The 6,009-nt window shown below is 41.5% G+C and overlaps 1 pseudogene; it reads right to left on the reverse strand.

Moving 5' to 3' along the window:
* Window positions 1–1,035: 1,035 nt before the first annotated feature.
* Window positions 1,036–1,485, reverse strand: LOC114035008 (annotated as a pseudogene).
* Between the last annotated feature and the right edge of the window lie 4,524 nt (window positions 1,486–6,009).

Consider the following 6,009-nt stretch of genomic DNA (forward strand, 5'->3'; position numbering starts at 1 on the left):
CTGAGGCTGGATTTGAACTCGGGTCCTCCCAAATCCAGGGCCAGTGCTCTAACCACTGTGCCACCTAGTTGCCCAAGAATACCTTTTTTTAAAAAAAACTTTTACGAAGAACTCTTGTACTATGGTATTCACATAAATGTCACAAACCAAAGCTTGATATTGATTTTCACACTTAAATTATACAAAGAGAAAAATATCAGAATACTGATTGGTTATTAATAACTGAGTGTAAAAGTCAATCCAAATCAACAGATTCCTTTTTAGACGTGTTGTTGTTGTTCAGTCTTTTTCAGTCATGTTCAACTCTTCATGAACCCACTTGGGGGTTTTTTTGGCAGAGATACTGGCGTGGTTTGCCATTTCTTTCTCCAGCTCATTTTACAGATGAAGAAACTGAGACAATCAGGGAGAAGTGACTTTCTTGGAGTCACACAGTTATTAAGTGTCTGAGGTCACATTTGAACTCAAGTCTTTCTGACTCCATGCCTGGTGCTCTATCCACTTTGTCACCTAGCTGCCTCCAAAGAAATCTCTACCTCACAATGATACAAACAGGGGTAGTTAGTGATCATAGTGGTTTATCACTGCTCTTAGAGGCTATCTTCCTCTAACTTGGTACATACAACATGGCACACATAAAAATAAGTTTTCTATTAATCACAATAAGATAATAATTGCACAGAGAGAGCAGGACCTACCTACAGGCCACGTAGGTGCTGTACACAACTGGGGAGCTCATGTGAATCACCATAGATTCTGATGCACTGGATAAGAATCCCTAAACTCCATGGGAGCTGTGATATATACTGAACCATTTTAATGGTCTACCCAAAAATCATAATATAGAAGTATCCAGACTAAAACCCAACACAACAGTTCAGCGATTGGCAGATAAAAAATAAAATCTTCAGTCTAAGTTGGGGTAAGTTGTCTTTTTTGAGTGTGTGGAATCTCACTATTTGATGAAGTCAGGGTTACTGGATTGCACTCAATGTGGTCTCAATAACATGGCCAGGGTCTACTCACACATTCAGTTTAAGAATCTTCCACAACATGACTCAACTCTTCAAACAACGGGGCAAGTTCCTTTTCTAGGATGCCAATCGGCCCAGTAACAACACTGCTGCTTGCTATGAAATTCATCACCGATGGTAATCCGATTGAATTAGACTCTTTGGCATGTGTTGTAGTATCAGATGATACTTTTGGATTCTGAAAGTCCAAGTTTGAAAACAAAAGAAGTCAAAGTTTGCTGCCTTGGTCTATTTGAAAATGCAAAAGTAGAAAGGTCTCAAAGCGTACTCTGAAGCATTACCTAGAAGTTCCTTTTTATATAAATCTCTGCTTTAAGCTTATTTTCTTGTGATTTGCCCTTTTCTCCTTTGATAACAGACACTCTGTCCATGTCTTACATTTACAATGGCATGGAGACATTCAGCACTTGGGTAATTTTTTGTAGAAGAATCTTTTCAAATCATCCGCCATGAGGAATCCCTTTCTCCCAGGTATGGTAGCCACATCTGGCTATGGCTGCTGGGGCGGCAGACCTTGGCTGGCTGCAGGGAGCTCTGATTGCTCTAGCCCCTTCCTCTGGGACCCATTATCACACAATTAATTCACAAAGAATACTTTGAGAGACAGAGAGACAAAGACCGAGAGACAGAGAGACAAAGAGACACAAAGACAGAGAGAGACAGAGACAGAGACAGAGAGACACAGAGAGAGAGAGAGGGAGGAAGAAATAGGGGAAAAAATCAGCGAAACAGATCAATACTTAAAAAAATACTGAAACTATATGCAATGTATCACATGCATGGACCTCCAACTTATGCAAAGGAGTGGGGGAGGGGTCTTCTAACATTTGTCCTTTTGGGCCAAGTTTGTTCTTTATAATTTTGCAACATCCACTTTCGATTGATTTGTAATTGTAGCAAGTATTATTATTCTCATAGGCGATTTGCCTATCATCATACAGCTACTAAGTATTTGAGGAAGGTTTCGAAGCCAGGATTCCATCCATTATGCCATGCTACTTCTTTGCCTTTCTAAATTCATCAATAACTTTTCCCAGACCCACAGGATTAATTTTTTTAATGTCCCATGTATATTTGGGGGTGGGGTTGGGAAGTGTATCTGCTGCTTTTTTCCATTTGAGTCTCACCAAATCTATGTAAAGGGCCATTGACAGGTACAGATGAACCAAGATGAAGTCATCTGCACGGGAGACACCAGGGACCTGATTCTTGAAGAAGATATTCTGCACTCCCCTCTCAAATAGGTGGAAGTAGCCTCTTCCACTGACTGCATAGACTGAACAGGCTTGAAGCCTGCTGATTATGTATGATTGTGATGGAATACTATTATGCTGTAAGAAATGACGAGCATAAAGCTTTCAGAAAAACCTGGGAAGAGTTATACAAACTAATGCAATGTGAAGTGAGCAGAACCAGGAGAATATTTCACACAGTAACAGCAATAGTGTTCCACGGTCACTGTTAATGACTGGGCTATTCTCAGCAATGCAATGATCTAAGACGATTCCAAAGGACTCACGATGAAAAATGCTATCCACCTCCAGAGAAAGAACTGATGGAGTCTGAATGCAGATTGAAGCATACTGTTTTTCACTTTATTTTTTTTGTGGGTTACTTGGGGGTTTTTGGTCTGTGTGTTCTTTCACAACATGACTAATATGGAAATATATTCTGCATGATTGCATATGTATAACCTACGTCCAACTGTTTACCATCTCATGGAGAGGAGATGGAGAAAGGGGGAGGGAGGGAAAGAATTTGCAACTCAAAATTTTAAAAAATGAATGTTAAAAATTGGCTTTGCATGTTATTGGGGAAAAATAAAATGTTTTTAAAAAGTGGATCTGAGGTATAGGAGACCCCTAAAATTGGGGGGAAATGATCAATGGGGACTTGAGCCCACAGAAGAGATTAGATACCTCTCAATCCCTTGAAGGGTACCAGAGACTCCTGGCAGGGGTGAAATGTAACATGTCTGGCCTTCAGTAGTGAGAGCAGGGAAAGTCACTGTTTTATCTATCAAACACAACTTTTTCAGCTAGTGATTCAAGGCTAAAAATTCTTTCTTCCTTAGCCAAACTCCAGACTCCACCTTCTACCAAGTACTTCCTCTAAACACCCTGGGAAAAGCAGCTTCTGATCCACGAGCCTTTCCCATTTCCAACCCAACTCAGCCCAACCCCTTTTCCTCAGCCTTTCCACCTCTAGGTCTGGGCAGAGTAATCAAATGAATACTGCCACTCCTGGAAAGGATGCGTCAAATATTCTATGACTCCATTTGCCCTCCCTGTGATTTCTGTGACCAAAATACCCGTCCCAGGCCATTACTCCCCTATATGTGTTTTCATTCCTTAATTAAATATAAGTTAATGGAAGGCAAGGCTGTATTGTTTTTTGTTTGTTTGTTTTTGTATTCTAGTGCTTGGCACAGTGCCTGGTACATAGTAAGTGCTTAATAAATGCTTTTTCATTCATTCATCTTTTTGTTTGATTTGATTTCTCACACTCTGTTAGTGGAACATGAAAAACTCCCACAACAATTCAATAGACATCTAGCTCTTTTGTAAACCTACCAGCATTTCCTTCATAAATTTAACCTCTGTGTTACTTGGCACACAAATACCATCGCTCTCATTGTCAGTGGTGCCTTTTCAGTTGTGTCTGACTTCATGAACCCATTTAGGGTTTTCTTGACAAAGATACTGGAGTACTTTACCATTTCCTTCTCCAGTTTATTTTTCAGATGAGGAAACTGAGGCAAATAAGGTGAAGTGACTTGCCCATGATCACACAGTTAATAAGTGTCTGAGGCCAGATTTGAACTCAGGAAGATGAGTCTTCCTGACTCTAGGCCTGGCAATCTATCCACTGTACCACCTTGTTGCCTCAATGGTGCCTTTACTTGAAATAATTTATTTCAGTTTTAATGCTTTCTCATTTGAATTCGACTTTATCACATGCCACTCAAGATTTTCTTAAATTAGCTATAGCATAAATTTTCATCTGCCTTGTGATTTAAATCCATACATGTCTTTTGTGTTTACACATTGAGTTGTATTTTTTCAATCATTCTGAAATTCTTTTGACTATTTATAGGGAGTTTTAAATATTTACATTAAAATGAATAATTACGAATTTATCTTCTACTATTCCTTATTAAGCGGTTCGTTTTCTCATAAGGGAAAACAAACTTCATTTCACTGTGTAGCAGGGATGAATAGGAAAATCCCTGATCAATTTGATGAGTCCTTCACTTAACTTGATGAAGGTGCAGGGCTGAACTTTTGTTGTGGGGGGGAGGGTTCCATGCCACTAGATATGGATCCTGGCCCCAGGCTGAGAGGAAAGAGTGAACTCCTCTGCCTGTCCCCTGACTTTGAAGATGATTAGTGATTGAAGGTCTGGATGGAAAAAGGCCTAAGGCTGCAGACCAGCCTAGACAATTACCTGTACCCCACTTAAAGTAACTCACAAGACCAATGCCTTTGTCAGGTGAGAACATACCCCACTGAACCAATCAATAAATCAGAAGCATGAACAAGGCCTGATCTCAATCAATCAATCAAAGGCATTTCAGCTACTTTTAACAGGACACCACCTCAGATTGATTGAGCAACTTGCTCATGCCCTGTGGGTCTTTTACAAAAGAGCAGAGCGGGCCAAAGTCTAGAGGTTAATTTTCAGTCCTGGAGCTTAGGATAGAAGCTGTCTAGACAAGCTTCTAGAAAGGATTTGTTGGAGGGAGGAGGTGAAGGACACTGGTCCCAGCCTCCTCCTTCCTCTTAGTCTCAGTCTTGTCCTCACCTTCCCATCTCTTTTGTCCAGAAGATCTCCTCTTCAAAGGGCTAGAGTATCCACTGCCTTCTTAACATACCCCTGGGATGAGAGTATCTTCATTAGGAGCCTAGGACAGACTGGAGGACATGAGGAAAGGCAGACGTACTGCTCTGCATGAAGGTGGGCAGAAAAGTCATGCTCCATACACCTAAGGGCCACAACATGAGGACTCCAGCAAAGGGCCTTCTTGCTAGGAGATAGCTCATTACCACACATGCTCCCTGAACCCACTTTCCCTGGGACTGCGCAGGTTCATGAGAATGTACGTTGCAAATTCCTGGAGGGGATGTTTTGGACCAAATGTTCTAACTATACACTATCTTACTAAATTCCCCCCGTGTTAACAACAAGCCAATTAAGTCTGTCTGACTGATATCAAACTGATAAACATGGGGGAGAATCACATTTGTGGGTGCTTATGAACTATCACACTAGACAACCACCCTCCTCCAGCGTCTCAGGGCTATCCTTGGGTCCCAGAGGGGAGAAATAACAGCCAAACTCTGGGCATCCAACCTGCTAGGGTTGAGTGGGGAGGGTTGGGAGAATAAGTCCAGAGTCTCTATGGGCTATACTTCTCTTCCTGCTCTGATCTATAAGAATAAGCTATGGAAACAACTCTGAATTCTGGTGTCTTTTCTCATTTTTTCTTCCTTTAATTCTAGCTTGGAGTATAAGAAGTTTGGAGGAAGGTATTCCTTTTCCCTCCCTCCACCCTCTGCCAAGAGCAGTGGTGACTAATAGCAGAAGCACAGGTCCAACACGTCTTATGTTTACAAGATTAGGCCTCCCAGGCTTAGCTGCCTTCTTCTACCTTCCTGGTTGTTTTTTTGTTTTGTTTTGTTTTGTTTTACTAATAGTCCTGAGAAATAGATATTTCCAGCTTTGAGGTTACTTCATGGATAATCTTGAGTTTGAGAGTTTCTGAGCTGGCCAGATGAAGATGTCCTCAGAGAGGAGGATTGTTAACAGGTTTACCTCTCACCTTTGGGGTGTATGGGTAGGAGGACTAGCACCTTTCTGAACCCCTTTCAGTGCTGCTCATCCATCTTTGGTGTCCACCTGGCCCTCAACTCTCACCTGTGGCTCCAAGAAGCTGCAGCATGCACAGCAGTCCAGGTTAACCATCTGGGCAGAT

This window comes from Vombatus ursinus, unplaced genomic scaffold (genome assembly GCF_900497805.2).
Source record: "Vombatus ursinus unplaced genomic scaffold, bare-nosed wombat genome assembly UNPS02009173.1, whole genome shotgun sequence".
Lineage (NCBI taxonomy): Eukaryota > Metazoa > Chordata > Mammalia > Diprotodontia > Vombatidae > Vombatus > Vombatus ursinus.